The 21,616-nt window shown below is 38.1% G+C and overlaps 1 protein-coding gene and 1 non-coding gene across 6 annotated transcripts in view; both read right to left on the reverse strand.

Moving 5' to 3' along the window:
- Nucleotides 1–21,616, reverse strand: part of LOC102537298 (protein SPATA31F1-like) — an 86,436-nt gene that overhangs the window by 64,070 nt on the left and 750 nt on the right. For all 5 annotated transcript variants that reach the window (XM_072959659.1, XM_072959661.1, XM_072959660.1 and 2 more), the window contains exon 2: nt 2,513–2,651. The gene's annotated coding sequence lies outside the window, so the exon portion shown is untranslated. The remainder of the gene's footprint in view (nt 1–2,512; nt 2,652–21,616) is intronic.
- Nucleotides 17,594–17,666, reverse strand: TRNAI-AAU (transfer RNA isoleucine (anticodon AAU)). Its single transcript has one exon. It is a non-coding gene; the product is annotated as a tRNA-Ile (tRNA).

Consider the following 21,616-nt stretch of genomic DNA (forward strand, 5'->3'; position numbering starts at 1 on the left):
GAGTCCTAGGGCACTCCAACATGATAGGAAATATGAGATAAGAAATATGAGGAAGAGCAGTTCATGATATAGGCAGGAAACCAGGGGAGTGCAGTGTCTCCAAAGTCAAGTGAAGATCATTTTGAAGGTCTGAGGGAGTGATCAATTATGTTAATGTTGCCTAGAGGACAAGCAAGATGGGGACTGAGGATTAAATGCTGGATTTCATAACCTAGAAGCCACTGGGGACCTTCACAAGAGCATTCTCAGTGGAATGGTAGGAATGAAAGTCTAACTGATGTGGTGGGTTCAGGAAAAAATGGGGAGAGAGGCAGTGGAAACAGATAAGAGTTATGCTAGAAAGTAGAAAAGAGCCATAAGCTGAAAATGGTTGTAGAATTGAGTACATTTGTTCTGTGGTTTGTTTTTTGTTAAGATGGTATATCACAGCATGTTTGTGTGCTGATGAGAATACAGGAATGATCCAGCAGAGATGAGAATGATGATGAAGATGAAATGGGTGAGGAGAAGAGGTTAAATTATGACACAGATATGCTGTGGAAGCTGCATCCCTATTGGAAAGGGATAGATTTTTCAGAAGTCAGGTGAAGTGATTACGTGTCAAACATCTAAGATGAGCAAGGTTCCTCAAAAAAGAAAGGGAACAATTTATTTGAAACAGAATAATTAAGGCAGGCCCTAAGGCAGAAAGCCATCTAGCCTCACTCTTGTTAAATGGTAGTGGTTTTCACCTAACGGAGGCCCACCAAGAGCCACCAAGGGAAGATCTTGGGTGAGCTGCCCAGGGATGGAAAGCATCCTGCAGACTCTGAAAATAAAGCTGACTTGCAAGCCTTATTGCCTGCAATAGACAGATGGTACTCCCTATGTTGGTTTCTCTTTTGCTATCCTTTTCTAACATCTCATTCAGACGTTCCAGCTTTCAATAGAGAATCTCACAAAAGCTCCGTGCGCACTCAAGAATCAGAATGATGTAAGAGCACAGTCTCCTTGAGGCCACGGCGGTTAGGAAAACTGTGCTCAGGAAAGGGTGAATGAATTCCACAGGAAGTGGCTGGGCCACAAAATCCACAGAGCTCTAGATTTTCACTCCTAAGAAATTTTGTGCCTTATTTAATTAAGAAGAGGAAACCTTCCAAATTCAGAGAAAATTCTGGGTGAAAGAGGGACATGCACTAGTTAGATCATGGGTAAAAGGCATACAGTTTCTCTTATAAAACAAAACTCTGAACTTCCACGGTTTAACTCTCCAGGGGGAATCTCCAGGCGGACTCTCCAGGCAGGGAGGGAAGTTCAGCAATGCTGTGCCAACCCCATCCTCTGAGTTTATTCTTCTCAGGGGGGCTCTTTAACCTCAAGAACTGTAACTGACCCCAAGAGTACAATGTTCTTCGTTTCACATTACAAGTATTGTCAAAACTCCTGCCTTTGCAGTGCAGAGACAGACTAGAATATTCAAAAGCCTTTCCAGGAGACTAGGGGAGAAACAAGCCAATGGAAACTGCAGAAGCAGGAAAACAGGAATGTGAAATCTAGGCACATAGGCTTTGAAGCCAGATGATCCTTGATGTAAATCATGGCTCTGCCACTTACTGGCTGTATAACCTTATACAGGTTACTTAACCTCCCTGAAGCATAGTCTCTTCATCTCTGAAATGAGTAAATTTATACCTACCTGTGTTATTTCTAGTCTACCAAGAAGTAGACACCAAGATCAGATTATACTTGCAAGAAATTGGGGGAAACACCTCTGAAAGAAAATGGGGAGGAAGCTGGAGAAGACTGAGATCTGCCAGACAGTGATGCACATCTGACCCATGAGAAGCAGAAAGGGAAAGGAGGAAGGTAAGATATGAAGGGACTTAGAATGTCAAAAAGCTTTCAGAGAGTTTCCACAAAGCCAATGTAGAATCCTCAGGCCAAGATCATCTGTTAGGGGCGTCCTCTATCTCCCAGGAATGGGCCTGCTGTGTACCATCACTATGCGAAAACAGACCACAGGAAACATGGCCTCAGAGCAAATGTGGTCGTGTGTAGAACACAGCAGCTGGGGGCATCAATTATGCTGCCCACAGTAGGGGATCTGAGAGACACATGTCCATGATCGCACACAGCTCTTTCTCTGCAGGAACTGGGGAGCAGCTCCTCCATAGTTCCACGGGTTCTCTCTTAGTGAGGAAGGGCCCACTGAGTGGAACAAACTACAGCCCTCGTCACTGTTGCTGATCTCAGGCCTGCAACTGGTACTTGCACTCCACCTTCTCCATTCTAAGTTCCCCTCACTGTCCTCTATCCCCTTGGCTTATCTTGGCGACTCCCCTGGTACCGTGACCTGAGCCTTCATTCCTGAGGGGTCTGGTAATCATGCAGTGGGTAACCATATCCTTCGCAGGCTGGAGTTGCTACATGTGTCCATTCAAGAGGGCAAAGAAACACCAGGAGACGCCCAATTGAGTCACACAGATTCCATACATATCCCCTCTCTGTCCCCACTGGGTAAAAACAGCCTTACCTTCTCCTGCTGATCAGGGTCAATTACTTCTGCCAATATGGTGACCCTTCTTCTCTCAGGCTGGTCCCTGGACACAGGAGTCCAAAATGCCCTGGTGGCAGCCGTCGCTTATAGTTCAGTGTGATCCTTGCTGTGTGCCCTGGCAAGAATACACCTTCTTTAGAGATCAGAACCTCCAAATCTTCAAAGCTCAGAGATGCAGGGACAGGAAGTACAAAATTCCCCACTGGGTCACTGTGAGTTTACTCCTGCTTGTACCCTTTGGTTCCCAGACCCATGTATTCTTTCTATTGAGGACCTAGCACCATATAATGTTCCCTACATGTATACTGCATCCTGAAGGATGGTGCCCCATCCTTTCAAATTGCTGCCACCACTGCTAACATTTTAGCTGTGCCTTTAAAAGGCTGTTCACGATTTTCTGAAACCAGCTGCCCATCAATGGTACAGTGTGTGATATGACCAGTGGACCCACAATCATGCGCCCACTTCACACATCCTTCACTGTGAAGAGGGTCCCATGTTTGGATTCTAAGCTGGGTGAGAATCCCTGCAGATCAGGCATTCCATAAGCCCCTAAATAGTGATGCTGGCTGAGGCACTATAGGTAGGAAATACAAACCCACACCCCAGGTAAGTCATCTATCCCTGTGACGATAAACCACTGGCCCTGCCATTGTGGGAGACACCCAGTATAGTTGGCTTGCCACCAAGTAGCTGGTTGGTCTCCTCAAGAAATAGTGTCCTATCAAGGGCTCAGCAATGGTCTCTACTGCTGACAGGTTGAACATTCAGAGGCAGCAGGAGCAAGAATTCCAAGGGCCTGTATTGTGATTCTCCCACTGGTGCTTAACATAAGCTCCATACTGTATCATTTCCTACCACTGACACTTTCAACACTATAGGGTCCTCCAGATTCTACTGGCAGAGACTTGACTTTTCTAGGTCTCACTCAAAGCTGGCAGTCTTCCATGTCACTGTATATGAGCCAGAGCAATGATCCTAGCTGTAAAATATATTGCTTCCAGAACCCAAAGAGGACTCCTTTGTGGTATGGAATATAAGATGCAACAATCTGCTTCTTACTCTGGGGAGCTATCCCAACATACTCCTGACCATTGGACTCCTAAAAACTTCAGTGAAATGGCAGGTTCCTGAGTCTTCACAGGGTTTTTCTCCCACCCTCTAGAGCACATCAGCATGCCATCAATGAAATGGATCAGTGTGATGGTCTGTGGAATGGCCGGGCAGTCCAGATTTCATCAAACTATGTTATGACTGGGCAAGAAAGTTGACACAGCCTTGAGGCCAAAATGTAAATGAATATTATTGGCCATCCCTGTGAATACAAACTGTTCCCAATCCCCTTTCCTAATTGGAATTGAAAAGAATGCTTTTGTCAGATCAATGGCCATATACCATGTACCTGAAGCTTTATTGTTCTGCTCTAGCAATTAGACCATATCTGGCACAGCAGCTATAGTGAAGGCTACTGCTTGTTTAAGCCAGTCATTCTCCAGGGATGTGGTATTGCTTCTGACTTACTATTCTGGCTGGGAGAGGAAGGAAGATGAAGGAACAGTTTCAAAGGTTCCTCCTTGGCCTTCCTCACTGTATCTTTTACCCCATAAACTAAGACAGCAATGTGAGGGTTACTCTAACATTCAAGTGTATCAATGCAATCAGGAACAGGAGATATGGCCACTAGATATATCCACAAACCTGACAGGCCCACTCTAAGCCAGACTTTATTGAGGATTTATTTACTACCTGGTGTCTGTAGACCTACTGGAGGTCCACTGTATTAGAACTATGATGATGTTTTGGGTCTCCAGGTACCAATCTCAAACATTTTTAGACTCAGACTGTGGGTCTCAAAATGTCTGGGTTATTTCCCCTTCCCCAATATACAATCACCCAAATAAACTGCCTGTGGTCCCTTTGGGAAAGAACTAGGAGAATCATCATAATACATCTGTCATGCTGTTGCTACCAATTTTTCTGCTAGAGACATCATGCCCTATTACCATCTCCACAACTCCATGCAGCTTAAGTCTCTTAGCTGTTCCCTCAGACCTTGAAAGTCATTGCAACTGTGACCTCTGTTACACTGACGCTCACCCCCATGGATATTAATGAGACCAGCTCTGTAACCACCTCTCCCACAACTAGCCCTGACCTGTGGAGAAGAGCCACCACTATGATGCTGGTGCTACTCTCACTAGTGCTTTCCTGATGCCCTTGGTGAATGATGTGTCTTCTGAGCTCTCTCATTGAATACAGTCAACTGGTATGCTTTGTGGCCTCACATAACATAGCCATTCCTGTTTGCCTACTTTCCTCAGCCTTCTACTGTGTATCAGGATAGCTCAAATACTTCACTCAACATTGGCTATCACTTTCTTAAAGACTCTAAGAACCACCTCATCCCCTAGGGTTCTTACAAGGGTATTAAGTCCTGTATCCCCAAAAAACTGTCCATAAGTCAATAAATTCTTGCTTACCCAATCTTATATTCCAGTTCCCCAGATAAAGCACCTTCAAAATACAATACCACACATACCACCTTGCTTCTGACAGTACATGCTAACTAATTCTTGCAGATCGTTCAGTGTATAACATCTTCCCTCTCTTATCAGAGGTTACACTAGTATTTAACCCTAAATTATTGGCCTAACAGCCATGGGAGTTGGTAGGGCTCCTGATGGGGTACTTGTTAACTTATGGAAGGAGGGATTCTACAACTTATATTACAATGCCTTTCAATACAAAAGTACTAGCTCTGACTGTGAAAGAGTAGTTCACTTCTGCAAATTCTTAGGGTTGAGGGGCATCTTCAGAGCCAAAATCCTTAGAAGCATCCATCAAGATGTCCCTAACCCATAAGTCAGGGTCCCAGGTTTTCCCAGCCAGGACCCTGATCTTAGCATAACAGACCTGTTCTTTAATGTCTCTGGAGATCTAATCAGATTATCTGTTCGCTACTCATTCATGTGATCTCTTCCACTGCAATACATAAGGGCTCTCATACTTAGACTTTAACTATTTGTTAATAGCCCTCTGACTCTCATTATCCCTCTGCCAGACAGGCATCAATTCAGCTTAGCAATAGCAAGCCAACTCTGCTGTCTTTGTATACATTGTTCTCGTATCTCATATCTTCTAGTGACTGAATCACTGGACCAGCAAAGTTAATCCTCTCAACCACGAATGAAATCTTTAGCAACTGGACCACCACCATGTGCCAAGTGTGCCCACTATTCATGCTTCACATACTGCCCAGGCAGGAATAATCTTTGTCCACTGGGGAATGGCTGAACCACAGCCAGTTCAACCTATTTTCTTGGCCCATGTGTATTGGTTGAATCATCTAAGAAGCAGATTTCAAGATGAAATTAGATACACAAGAAATTCACAGTGGGGGCAAGGTGAGCTCCTGTGAGGGAAAATGGGGAGGGAATCAGAAAAGGCTGGGAGAGTTATCAGAACATGATGCAGGTCTGACCTCCATGTAGCAGAGAGGGAAAGAAAGAAAGTTAGGTAGGAAGAGTCTTAAGACTTTCATGTAATTCAAAGAAAATTTCAGCAAGGCCAACAGGAAATTCTCAAGCCAAAGTAGCCTGTCATAGGAGTCCTATAACTACTAGGAATGGCCTGCCTTTGCAGCCCTGCTGTGCTCAGTCACTGGTGGAGCACAGGCTGTGGGAACTGTGACGTTAGTGCAAATGCAGTGATGGGTTCAGAGTGCAACAGCTTGGGTTGCCAATCATTTATACTCTGCAGTAGGAGACATGAGAGGCACTTTTTCATGGCCACCACAACACCTTGCAGGATTATTTTGAGAATAAAATAAAATGTGTAGAAGGCTTAACTATTCCTAGCACATAACAAGTGCCTAACATATGCATTTTGTTAGTTGTTGTTGCTGTTGTTATGATAATTATTACTATTGTTACTAGTTCTCAGCCTACCTCATTGAGAGGCTTATGAAGTTACATTTAGATACAGAATCGGGGGAACTGGTTTTACAAAAACAAGGCAGGGAAGTCAATTTGGAATTCATTAACACAAGCAGATGTGAAGTCACAAAGTTCTGGGCTAGGATGATGACATTTGTAGTGGACAGAACGAGAAACATGAGAAACATTTGGAAGGGAAGATCATCAGAAATTAATTAATTTGCTCCAATGGATGAGGAAGAGAAGCGAAATGAAGAGAAATCAAAGGTTCCAGAGTCTTAGTAAGGAGGTTGATCATCTGACAGGGTTGAGTGGACATTTGTTTTTGTTTTTGCTCTGCCTGTCATTCCTTTCCCCTCTTCTTCCAAGAACTTCCCTCCCTCCACTCCATGGTTCTCATGGGGCTGCCAATTACAGAACTCCACTTCCTAGCCATAGGGTGGCCGTGAGACCCAGACCTAGCCATGTGGAGTCCTGTCCTTCTGGCCACAGTAGTTGTCCCAGGAATGGGCACATGACACAGCATTTCACTTCACTTCCTTACCTTAGATTTTATATACAGACACCAGGAGAGAGATGTTTTTTCTTTTCTCTAGGGGTGCTAAACTGGGAGGACATATTCCTGAAACATAATCCTGAAACTCTTCCCCATGCTCCCCCAGCCATGTTCCCACTATCTTCTTGCTGTATGCAAGAAGCCAAGCTGCAGTAGGAATGAAAGTGGGAGTGGAAGGGGCCACACAGAGAGAAAAACCAGACCTAAGAGACAACATTTTTAAAGAAGCTACATTCAGTTCCATTCCCAACATGCCAATTACGTGAACCTTTGCTAGAATTTGTTTTCCTTTGCTCAAATCTGCTTGAATCGGGTTTCTGTCTTTGTAAGTGAAAAAGAGTTCAGATACCTGAGGACAGAATTGATGTGATGAAAAAGTCTGAGGTGATGGGAGGAAGATTAAAAGGAGTGAGTCAATGGCAGAATAAGAAAGACTGTATTTTCAAATTAACAGATAATCACATACAGTACATAAAAGTACATACCACCCCTACTATGTCCATGTGGCTGTAGGTTTAAAAACATATTACATAAAGGGCATAGCAATGTTTGTGAAATTTGGATTCCAGCACTAAATAATTTTGCAATCTTGGGCAATAACTGAGATTTATTAAAGTGCATATTTTATGCCAACTGTTATACTAAGAGCTTTATATCTGTTATTTTATTTTATTTTTTTAATGAACGTACTGGGAATTGAACCCAGGACCTCATACACGCTAAGCACACGCTCTACCCCTGAGCTATACACCCCCATAAGTGTTACTTTATTTAACTACCATTTCACATGTGAGAAGACTGAGACTCAGAAATATTAAGAAACCATCCCCAAAGGCATATATCTACTAAATGCAGTCTGGGATCTCAATTCAGACCTCTCTGACTCCAGAACCCATACACTTTCCCAACATTATTATATGGCCTCTCTTGAAGTCAATATTTGTCTATTACATGAGGCTAAAATGCTTTAAAATTAACAGATGTCATTTTATTAACATTCATAATTCCTCTACTCACTAGAGTTCTTGAAAAGTATTGAGTAAATATGAATATCTGTCTTTCAGACAATAAAATTTCTGGCTACATTTAGTACCTTTGTGGGCTAGAATATGGAGCTTCCACTCCTCCTTAAGTCTAATATTGATGATTTTACACAGCAATGCAAACGGACTTGATACAAATGGTAAATCTTGTGTAAGGGCACCAGGAACACAAATGTTTTAATTATCTTCTGGGGAATTTATCCCGTATTTTTTCATCAGAATTCCCACCCAGAAAGAAAACAGATAGTTCCCCTTTCTCTGCCCTTTGCAATAATTTTGTCCAAGGTATCAAAAGGAAATTTATGTAAAACAAAGGAAAACCCAGAAACAAATGAAAGTCTTCAATAGGCAGAGTATGGTAAATAAAAGGCTCTTTATTTTCTTCTGTCTCCAAGACACAGTATAAATCCTCTTTGTCACTTATAGTCTCAGTGAGAGACATTTTCCATACGACAATTCATCGAGCGTGTGGAAAACCTTGGCTGAGCATGATGTGCTTACCAATTCCCTCTAACATGGCCATTTATCATGCTGCTCAACACTGGCAGCATACATCTCAGAATTCTCCGTTATCTCCTAGAACCAGTCCAGTCTGTTTCCTGCCACCAACTTCTCCACTGAAACTGCTCTTGCTAAATCCCCAGCAACACTCACATTGCCTAATCCAATGAGTACTTTTAATGTTTATCATCCTGGAGCTCAGCAACATTCCTGAGCTGGTCACTTCTTGCTCTGTTCTCCTTCTGCCTTCTTCAAGCTCCTTTTTCTGTCTTCTTTCTCTCCCAGTTCTTTCTTCTTTCTATCTAGTCACTCCTTAAGTCTCTTTCTAAGACTCTTCTTCTTTTTCTGCGCCTTAATTTGTCCCTAGTCTCCCTACGTTCTCTCTATTCAGTCTCCCTGCATGATCTCAACTCTGTCTATGGTTTCAAGAACTACCCTGATGACTCTCAAATCTGTATCTCCAACCCTGACCTGTCCTGCAAACTTCCAACCTATATATCCTTCATCTCTATCTGGATGTCCCATAGGCATCTCAAATCCAACACAGCATAACTGAACTCATCTTCTCAGCAGTACTCGGACATTCACCTTCCCTCTCTATCTCCATTAAGATCGCATGGTACACAGTCATCTCAATCTGGCCTCAAGGAGTCATTCCAGAGCCTTTCCCCTCTTTCCTCCATCTCACCCACATTTCTTCACTCATCTAACTTCTACTCATTCTTCTTGTTTCAGCATGGACAACAATCCCTCCAGGAACCTTTCACCAACCCCACAAGCCTGGGTAAGATACTCCTTCTACGTGTTCCTATAACACCTTAAATTTCCTCTCACAACACTTAACACAATATAGTATTACAATTGCCAGGTTACTTGTCTGTATCTTTCAGACTCTAAGAAGGGGCCTTATCTAAATTACTCACTGTCATATCCTCAATAGCTAACACAATCCCTGGCACATAGTAGGCATTCTTTAAATATTTGTTGAAAGAGTAAACAAATGAATCACTAAGTCTTAAGCTGGGTCCAACAGTTCAAGACTGTTCACAGTTCAATATGTACTGTGCCTATCATATGCCATTTTATTTCCTATGTTGTTTATTGCATATGTTCCCTTATGTTATCCATAATGCCACTGTCTTGGCTCAGATTTCAATAATTTCTTGACTAGGCTACTGCAGTTTCCTAACTCAAACTGCAATCCTCTCTGCTCTAGCCTTCACACAGTTTCCAGAATGATCTTTCTAAAATCAAATTAGATCATACCACTCTCAAGCTTAAAGACTTCACTGTGGCCTACAAGACAGTCCCAAACTTGAGCAGGGTATAACAGAAACCTCCATGCTTTGGCTCTTGCCTACCTATTCTCCAGCCACATCACTCACCAAGTCCCCAACAGGCGTCTACCTCATCAGGCTGCTAGTCCCTTCACATATGCACTACCCCTAACTACCCTGACTTACTCCTATTCTCGTGACAAAGTGTCTACTGACCACTTGATATGTGCCAGCCAATGTTCTAGGTACTAGAGACTATGTAATGAATAAAAAGACAAAAATTCCTGCTTTCCTGGTGCATGAATTCTCTCCTACTCAAATGCCACCTTGAACAAGACTCCTTTCTTTAGTGCTTCCACAGAACTAGAAGAATATCTTCGGGATACTTTATCACATGTTATAATTGCTGATACATTTGAAGGCAAGGGTAGGTCAAGATTTTATGAACCCTGCAGAAGACCTAAACAGACATTTCTTCAATGGAGACATTCAGATAGCCAAGAGGCACAAGAAAAGATGTTCAATATTTGTTCAATAATTATCAGAGAAATGCAATCAAAACTACAATGAAGTATTACCTCACACCGGTCAGAAAGGCCATCATTAAAAAGTCCATAAATGATAAATGCTGGAGAAGGTATGGAGGAAAGGGAACCCTCCTACACTGTTGGTAGGAATGTAATTTGGTGCAGCCACTATGGAAAACGGTATGGAAACTCCTTTAAAAACTAAGAATGGAGTTACCATATGATCCAGCAATCCCACTCCTGAGCATATATCTGGAAAAAAAACTCTAATTTGAAAAGATGCATGCACACCAATGTTCACAGCAGCACTATTTACAATAGCCAAGATATGAAGCAACCTAAATGTCCATCGACAGATGACTGCATAAAGAAGATGTGGTATATATATACAACGGAATACTACTCAGAGATAAAAAAGAATGAAATGATGCCATTTGCAGCAACACAGATGGGCCTAGAGATGATCATACTAAGTGAAGTAAGCAGAAAGAGAAAGATAAATACCATATGATATCACTTACATGTGGAATCTTAAAAAATGACACAAATGAACTTATTTACAAAACAGAAAGAGACTCAAGACATAGAAAACAAACTTATGGTTACCAAAGGGGAAAAGAGGGGAGGGATAAATTAGGAGCTTGGGATTAGCAGATATAAACTACTGTATATAAAATAGATAAACAGCAAGGTCTACTGTATAGCACAGGGAACTATATTCAATAGCTTGTAGTAACTTATAATGAAAAAGAATATAAACGTATAACTGAATCACTATGCTATACACTAGTAACTAACACAGCATTGTGAATTAACTACACTTAAATTTAAAAAAAATATTTTATGAGCCCTGAAGCTTATGGAATTTGATTTTATGTGTGAGAGGGGGCATCTTCAAGAAAAAATACTACTAACATTGTTGAGCCCTTTCTAGGGCCTTGGAAAGGGCATGTGCAAGTCACATCTTGGTAAATCTACTCCTATCTACCTGCCTTTCCCACTAGACTGTGAACTGTTCATTTCTATATCCCCACCCTATAGTCACACTCTATGCCAGCTCAGAGAGTCCTTTCTCCCAAGTCTATTACCTTTGTTTACTGCTTGCTCACAAAGGCAACTACAGAACAAGAATCTTTCCTAGGAGCTCTACCTACCTGTCTTCTCTTATGGGTAGAAATGCCCTGGTGCTTGCACTTGAGCTACAGGATCATAATTATAACACTTCATTCCAACTCTTACATGCTTTACTGGAAGTAGGAATCCTCTCAGAGGACCACTCACTGGCTCTCCAGGGACTTTCAGACACTTCAATTAGTTTTCAGTCTATTCTCATCAGGCACAGGACCTCTTGCAGAAGATTAAGAACATGTACAAGATTGTTCCCAACAATTACCAAAGGATTTCAAAACTGTTTACAATAGAAACTGTCACATGTACAAGGATCAGATCCAGAGTCCAGACTTAGAAAAATTCTTTCTGGCTTTCTCACTCAGTTTATATAATACTTGAAGGCTACCTAAATCGTCAGTCTTCTTGGTCAAAAAAAATCACTTTCTCTGCTTCCCAGAGGAAGTATATATTCTATTGGTTTAAATATTTCCTGGGCTGCCCCAAATCAGATAATAAAAAATTTAAAGTAATAAGGGACTTAGGAGAGTGTGTGTGTGTGTGTGTGTGTGTGTGTGTGTGTGTGTGTATGCAAGCTCTTGTGAGGAGTACAAAGAAGAATAACATATGATCCCAGTTCTCAAAGAACATATAAAAAAAAGTGTTTCCATGGCCAATTTTTTCTTACCTATACTATTTTTCCTTCCTTTCTCCAGCTCTTAACATTTTATTTTTTACTGGGTTTTACTGGACTTTAAACCAGACCCACTAATAAGTCACATGCTCTGGCACAAATTATAAATAACTGCAAAAATAGCATGCCTATCAACTAATCTCCTAAATGTGTAAACATACTCAAACAGAGAAAATTGTCTTTTTAATATCTTAGAAACAGATAACATATCCTAGAAATTTGCTAAATTTCATTTGCTAAATTTCATTTGCTGGAAATTTCATTCATAAGCAACTGAGCTCTAAGAAAGGACCAAGGGTTTCTGTGGGCTTCCATGGCCTCAGTAGACCTGCATAACTGATGAGTCCAACACTAAAAAGAATTCAGTTTTGAAGCAAATAAAGAATCTAAGGACATAAAATGTAGTATCTACCAAATATATATGTTTGTGGCTTTGAGTACCCAACAAGTCTCTGACATGGAGAATAAAACATGATTCCTGCCCTTAAGAATCTTGTAGTCTAGTAAGAGAGACAGAAATCCAGCAGATAATGATACCACAAAATAGCAAAAATGACAATAGGGATAAGCCCAGGGTACTGTGTAAATCCAGAGGAGGGGTACTAAGCTACCTGGTGTGGAAGAAATAATATCTGGCCTGACTTTTAAAGGAATTTAAGTTTTAGACAGCGAAACTGTGAGGCAAGTTAAGGCAGGGTGCATATACCAGTCAGGTTACCAATCAATCAACAGAAAATAACTTTGGCTGATATATTAGAAAAGGAGTATGCTAAAAAGGTACTGTGTTGCTCACAGAATCCCTAGGAAGACTGAAGAACCAAGATTTTAAAACAGACAAGAACAAAAAGATGCTGCTCAGAGTAAACATAGCCGAAGTAACACCAGAGAACCAGTCCAGTGAAGATGCTGGTCCTGCTATCATTGAACCCTGGATCCTTCACCTGAAATTTCCAATGCTGCTCTACTAGATACTAGATGCTGGGCAGTGGATACTGATACTGGACACTGGACTGTACAGTGCAAGACATTGGTTGCCCCACTGGCAAAGTTCAAGACTCATAAAATTAGTGGTTCCTAAACCATAGGAAGGAGGTTCCAATGCTGACTGTTAAAAAAGAGGCACTATGGCAGCATTCTAAGAAGATAAGGCAAGAAAAAACGTACAGGTAAATGCCTATATTGGAAAAGAATGATCCCAAATCAATAACCTAAGTTTTAACTTGACCAAACTAAACCCAAAGCTAGCAGAAGAAAGGAAATAAAAAACAGTATAGAAATCAATAAAATAGACAACAGAAAACAATGAAGCAAATCAATAAAACCAAAAGTTGGTTCTTTGAAAAGAACAAAATTGAAAAACTGTCAGCTAGACTCATCAAAAGAGAGAGAGAGAGAAACTACTAAAAATAGAAATGAAAGAGGAGATTTCACTAGCAATGTTAGAGAAATTAAAACGGTTATAGAGGAATGACATAAGCAACATCATGCCAACAATTTGAACAACTTATATAAAACAGACAAATTCCTAGAAAGACACATATTACCAAAACTAACTCAAGAAGAAATGGAAAATCCTAATAGATCCATAACAAGTAAAGAAATTGAATAAGTAATTTAAAATCTCTTGACAAATAAAAGCCCCCACCCAGATAACTTTCAACAGTGAATTACAACAAATTTTTTTTTTAAATAATACCATTCTTTTACAAACTCTTCAGAAAACAGTAGAGGAAGGATTACTTCCCAATTCATTCTGTTAACTCAGCATTATCATGATACAAATGCTAGACAAAGATATCAAAAGAAAAACAAATCATAAACCAACTTTCCTCACAATAGACACAAAAATTCTCAACAAATTAATAGGAAACTGAATGCAGCAAAATATAAAAAATATTAAACAACATGATCAAGTGGAACTTATCTCAGGAATACAAGACTGATCTAACACATAAAATCAATTAATGTAACATACCAAGTTAACAGAGTAAAAGACAAAAACTATGTGATCACCTTAATAGACACAGAAAAAACATTTAACAAACTCCAACACCACTTTATGAAAAAAAATTCAACAAACTAGGGAAAAGAAGGGAATTTCCTCAACCTGATAAACAGCATCTATGAAAAACCTATAGATAACATCGTCCTTATGGAGACTATGAAATAGTGAATGATTTTCCCCTAAAATCAAGAGCAAAGCAATGATGTCAGCTCCCACCACTTCTATTCCACATTGTACACAAGAGTCTAGCTAATGCAACTAGGCAGGAAAAAGAAATAAATGGCATCCATATCAGAAAGAAAGAAGTAAAACTGTCTTTATTCAAATATAACATGATCCTGTATGTAAAAAAAAAACAAACTATGGAATAAAAAAAAAACAAATAAAAAATTAGTAGAACTAATAAGTTAATTCAGTAAAGTCACCAGATTCAAGATCAACATATAAAAATCAATTGCATTTTTAAATACCAGCAATGAGTAATTCAAAAATCAAATTAAGAAAACAATTCTAAGGAATTTAACAAAAGAAATACAAGTACTGTACAAAGGAAAGTATAAAATACTGCTGACAGAAAGATCTAAATAAATGGAGAGATATTTCATGTTCATAGATTATAAGATTAATATAATTACATAGCAATCTCTCTAAATCTAACTATAGATTCAGTGCAATCCCTATTAAAACACAAATTGCCTTTGTTGCAGACACTGACAACCTGATACTAAATTTTACATGGAAAGTCAAAGGACCCAGAAAACACAAAATGACGTTAAAAAAGAACAAACTTAATATTTGCTGATTTCAAAACTTAATATGGGGGGAGAGGGTAGCTCAGTGATAGAGGGCGTGCTTAGCATGCGCAAGGTCCTGGGTTCAATCCTCAGTACTTCCATTAAAAATAAATAAATAAATAAACCTAATTACCTCCCCCCAACAAAAATTTTTTTTAATCTTAATACAAAGCTATAGTGATGGAGATAGTATGATCCTAGCATGAAGACAGCCACGTAAACCAATAAAAACAGAACTAGGAGTCCAGAAATAAATCCCTACACATACAGCCAACTTATTTTCAACAAAGTTATCAAGGCAATTCAATGAAGAATGGGTAGTCTTTTCAACAAATGGTGCTGGGACAATAGGACAGCCAAATGAAAAAGATGAATTAACGTCTTTATCTTATATATATAATGCCCTTATCTCATACAAAAATTAACTCAACTTGGACCATAGACCTAAATGTACAAGCTAAAGTTATAAATTTATAGAAAATCTTCATAAACATGAGTCAGGTAAAAAGTGCTTAAAATATAATCATAATAATATAACAACACCAAAAATACAGTTCATAAGAGAAAATAATGCTAAAGTGAACTTATCAAAATTTAAAACTTTGGTAATTCAAAAGACATCATTTTTTAAATGAAGAGACAAGCCACAGTCTGGGAGAAAATATTTGCAAATCAAAAAGCTGATAAAGGACTTGTATCCAAAATACATAAAGAACTCTCACAATTCAATAAGAAGACAATACAATTTTAATACAGGCAAAAGATTTTGTTAGACATTTTATTGAAGAAGATGTATATGTATATGTGCGTGTGTGTGTGTGTGTATATATGTGTGTATATATATATATATATATATAGCCAGTAACTACATGAAAAGATTCTCAACATCTTTAGCCATTAGGAAAATGAAAATTAAAACCATAATGAGGCACTCCTTTCTACCCACTAAAATGTCCATAATCAAAAAGACAACAAAAAGTGTTGGAGAAGATGTGAAGAAACAGGAATCTTCATACATTACTGATGAGAATGATACAGCCACTTTAGAAAAGAGTTTGCAGTTTCTTAAAAAGGTAAACATATATGTATCATATGGCCCAGCAATTCAACTCCTAGGTATCTATCCAGGAGAAATGAAAATATATGGCCACACAAATACTGTATGTCAATGTTTATTAGCAGCATTATTCATAATAGCCGAAAACTTGAAATAATCCAAATTCCATTTGCTGGTGAACAGTTAAACAAAAAACATGATAAAGCCAATTGACTACTATTAGGCAATAAAAAGGAAAGAAATGATACATACTATAACATAGATGAACCTCAAAAACATGCTAAATTTAAAAAGCCAGGTGCAAAAGGCTAAATATTGTATAATTCCATTTATATCAATGTTCAGAAAAGGTAAATCTATAAAGACAGAAGGCAGATTCGTGGTTGACTGCAAGTAGTAACTGCAAATGGGCAGGAGGGATCTTTCTCTGGTGGTAAAACTATTCTAATACTGAATTGTGGTGATGGCTACACAACTCTGTAACTGTACTAAAAAAATCACTGAATTGTACACTTAAGTGAATTCTATGGTATGTAAACTAATTCTCAATAAAGGTGTTTAAAATTGCTGAATGACTGAATAAGGGATATGAAGGAGAGGAAAAGACAAATCTACATATCAACATTATATTGAATGTAAATAGTATAAATACATCAATTAAACAACAGACATTGTCATATTGGATAAAAATAATAACCAACTATACGCTATCTACAAGAAATACACTTTAAATAACAAGATATACATAAGTTAAAAGATGGAAAAATTAATACCATGGAAACTCTAATCAAAAGAAAGCTGAAGTGTGAAAACAAACATATGTATATTCATGTATGGCTGAAAAATTGTGCTGTACACCAGAAATTGACACATTGCAAAATGACTATAACTCAATAAAAAAATTTTTTTAATTAAAAAAAGAAAGCTGAAGTGGCTATACTAATGTCAGACAAAGTAGATTTCAGAATGAGGGCCACTACCAGGAATAAAGAGCCACATTTTGTAATGATTAAAGGGTTAATTCATAAAGGTAGCATCACAGTCCTAAAGGTGAACACACCTACCAACAGTTGCTCAAAATACACAAAGCAAAAACTTGTATTTTACTTACTAAAAGTCAAATTCACAAGTAAATACTACTCTCTCAGTAATCAATAGAACAATAGAAAACCATAAGGATACAGAAGACCTGAACAACACTATCAACCAGTTTGACCTAAGAGACATTCATAGCGTAATCCAGCTAACAAAATTATTTTAAAGTGTACATGAACAGTTCATCAAGGTACACCACATCTCTAGGACATAAAATAAAACTTAAATGAATTTAAAATATTTGAAAACATATAGACCATATGTAATGGACTATAGTGAAATAAAAATCAATGACAGATATGTGGCAGAATCCTAAAACAGCTGAAAACTAAACAGGATACTACAAATAACCCATGCATCATAGTGTTAAGTCTCAATGGAAATGAGGAAAAAAATTTAGTATTTTTTGAGGTGGGAGGTAGTTAGGTTTGTTTTTTTGTTTGTTTGTTTGTTTGTTTCTTATTTATAGAGGTACTGAGGATTGAACCCAGGACCTTATGCACATTAGGCATGTGCTCTACCACTGAGCTATAACCTCCCCCCCAAAAAATGTTTAATTGAATGGAAATGAAAATACAACATATCAAAATTTGGGGACACATATCAGTAAAGAAGAATGTTCTGAAATTAGATAATGGTGATGATTGTACAACACTGTGAATATACTGAAAACCACTAAAGTGTACACTTTAAAAAGGTGAATTTTATAATATGCAAGTTATGTCTCAATTTAAAAACATAAAAGGAAGAAGAAAGGTCTTAGACCAAAAAAATCTAAGCTTCCACCTACTAAAAACAGAAGAGTAAATTAAACCCAAAGGAAATAAAAAGAAAATAATAAAGGTAAGAGCAGAGGTTTTGAAAATTATAAACAGAAAAACAATAGAGAAAATCAATGAAAACAAAAGCTGGTTCTTATAAATGATCAATAAAACTGACAAACCTCCAGCCAGATTGACCAAGGTGGTCAGAGAGAAACACAAATTCCCAATATCTGGAATGAAATAAGGGAAACCACTACAGAAAATACAGATGTTAAAAAGGATAATGAGAAAACATTATGAACAACTATATGCCCACTGTATTCGTTTTCTGTGCTGTTTTAACAAATTACCAGAAATATAGTGGTTTAAAACAATACATTTATATCTCACACTTTCTATGGGTTAAGAGTTCCCATGTGGTTTAGCTGGATGCTATGTTTAGGGTCCCATTAGGCTGCAGTCAAGATGTTGTCTGGGCTGTACTCTCATATGGAGGTTTGATTAGTTGGTAGACAGAAAAATTGTCCTCAAAATATGTCAATCTATTATTAGGATTAGGGAATTCTAATCCCCAGAATCTGTAACTATGTTACATGGCAAAGCATCTTTGCAGATGCAATTAAATTAAGGATCTTAAAATGAGGGTTATTCTGGATTATCTGAGTGGGCTCAATGTAATCACAAGAGTCCTTATAAGAGTCAGAGAAGGAGATGTGACAATGGAAACAGAGTAATGCAATGTGAGAAAGATTTGACCACTCATTGCTGGCTTTGAAGACAAAGGAAGAGGCCACAAGCCAAAGGTACAGGTGGCTTCTATACACTGGAAAATGCAAGGAATAGATTCTTTCCCAGAATCTTCAGAAGGAATACAGCCCTGCCAACCTTGATGTTTAGCCCCATAAGATTCATTTTGGATTCATCTTCAGGATTATGAGATTAAAATTTTGTATTTTTAAGGCACTAAATTTGTGAAAATTTGTTACAGCAGCAATAGGAAATTAATATCACTGAGGAAGAACACACTTCCAAGCTCACTTAGACTACTGGCAGAATCAATTTCCCTTGGCTATAAGACTGAAGGCCCTGTATTGTTGTTGTCTGTTGGCTGGAGGCCATCCTCAGCTCCAAGAGGCCCTCTTAAACTGATAAAGAACTTCTACAAAAACCCTACTATAGTTAGCATACTTAATGTTGAATAACTAAATGCTTTTCTCATAAGATTGTATATCTGCTGTCACCACCCTATTCAACACCATCCTGAATCCTAGCCACTGAAATAGGGAAGAAAAACAAATAAAAAGCATACAGATTGGAAAGTAATAAATGAAACTGTTTCTATTCACAGACAACACAATTGTCTACATGAAAAATCCCAAGAATGTACCAAAAAAAGCTCCTAGAATTAATATGTGCATCTATCAAGGTCACAGGATACGAAGTCAATATAAAAACCAATTGTATGTCTCTATACTAGAAATGAATAATCAGAAATCAAAATTATGAAAACTATACAAAAACATGAAATACTTAGGTATAAATATAACAAAATATGTGCAGGATTTATATACTGAAAACTATAAACACCAATAAAAGAAATCAAAGGAAACCTGAATAAATGGAGAGATACAGCATGTTCATGGATTATAAGACTCAATGTTGTTAAAAGGACAATTTTCCCCAAACTAATCTAAAGATTTAACACAATTCCAATTAAAATGCCAATACGATTTTTTGTACAAATAGACAAACTGATTCTAAAATGTATATGGAAAGACAAAGGAACTAGAGTATCTAAAACTATGTTGAAAAAGAATAATAAAGTTGGAGGACTCACACTACCTGATTTTAAGATCTACTATAAAGCTACACTAAGAAAGAAGACAATGTGGTATGGGTGAAGTGATGGAGATATAGATCAATAGAACAGAGCAGAAAGTCCAGAAAATGACCCACACAAAAATGGCCAACTGATTTTCAACAAAGGTGCAAAGGCAATTCAATGATGAAAATCTTTCCAACAAAGGGTGCCAGAACAATTAGACATCCATATACAAAATAATGAATCTTGATCCATACCTTACGGAAAAATTAATTCTCACTCAGCCCTTTATCTAAAAAGGTAATACCTCTAAATGTTTAGGGTGATCTTTAACACACTACTACCTTGCTCAAAAACTTGTAGGGGCTCTATTTTACCTACCATATTAAAGCATCTGAGTATTTGGAGTTCCTTATCATTTAGCCCCTCCCTGACTTTTCCTAGTCCTTTTTTATTAAACTTCTGATGAACATGCAATGATCTCTACTTTCTAGACACTAATATGAATGAGTGACAGTATTTGTCAGTCTTACTGATAAGAACTTATGGGCATAATGGAATCAAATATCTGAACTCAGACCATCCCAGAATATTTGTGGCACATGTTTGCCATAATTAAAGCTCGCTCTCTCTCTCTCTCTCACACACACACACACACACACAGTTGAAAACACAATCTCTACCTTGCAAAAGCTATTCTCCAGAAAACTCTGACCCTGTCCAGGGTTCGCTCCCACCTTGCTTTTTCTTCTGCTATTCCTTTGATCTTGAAAATCTTATTTTGCCATCATCATTTTATTCTGTGCTCCCAACTTGAGGAGATAAGTTAAACCATCTTCAAAACATTTACTAACCCTCTCCATACTCTAAGCAATCCTTATAACATAACAAAAAGCTGCCTTTTCAGAATATGAGATTTTTGCATGTAATTTTTCAAAATAAAGGAATTTGATAAATTTTTATAGTGCTTATAATACTTCAGTATCAACAATAAGTTAAACGATAATTATATGTTTTCCTTAACCCAAGCACCTCCCTTCATGGAACAATCTGTCTCTCTACTCCTTGGAACTTCCATTGAATTTCATTCCTCTATTAAGCACAACTCATTTTCCATCTCTTGTTATGGTTCTCTGTCAACACCTGTTTCCTCTGTCTTAATCTTGTTTGCACCCCTTCTGGTTCTTAACACAATGCCTCATGTACTATAGGTGCACAATAACACTTTTTTTTAGTGAAGAAATTAACCAACAGAGAGTTCTGTGGTGACATCATTACAGCCTCCTCATCCATGTAAGTCTGTCAAACAGCCTAGAAATGCTTACTGAAAACAGTTCAGAGAACCCTATCAGTGAAATTATTAGTATGATGTAATTCCTAAAGAAGGTTTGGGCCCCCAAGCTATATGGAAAGCTCTCTGCTCGTCTGTGTTACTTTCCCAAGCAAAGGGGGAAAAAAAAGATAATGATTCCTGAGAAATAGGTGCTAATTTTAGAATCCCATGTATCAATGATTAACAGCTTGTTCTTTCTCATTACTACAGTAAAATGGTTAGGAACTTGGAGTCTGAGGTCAGAATAGCTGGATTTCGATCTTACCTCGACCACATTAGCTATGGGACCTTAGGCACCCGCAAAATGTAGAAACTAATAGTACAGTTCCTCAAAGAGATGGTGTGAAAATTAATGACAATATAATTAAAATGTTTAGAATAGTACCTAGTACTTTGTTTAAAAGTGATAGCAATATGTAGTACTATATTTTCCTTATATTCCCTATTGTTAAGTTTCATGATGTTAAGAACAAAATGAGTTCTTTTTTCTCTCCTACAGCCCCTAGCAGAGTGAAACAAATACCAGAGGCTCAAAACATGACGTGAATTGTATTTGAGAAACAGACTGAA

The sequence above is a fragment of the Vicugna pacos genome, chromosome 4, assembly GCF_048564905.1.
Source record: "Vicugna pacos chromosome 4, VicPac4, whole genome shotgun sequence".
Classification (NCBI taxonomy): Eukaryota; Metazoa; Chordata; class Mammalia; order Artiodactyla; family Camelidae; genus Vicugna; species Vicugna pacos.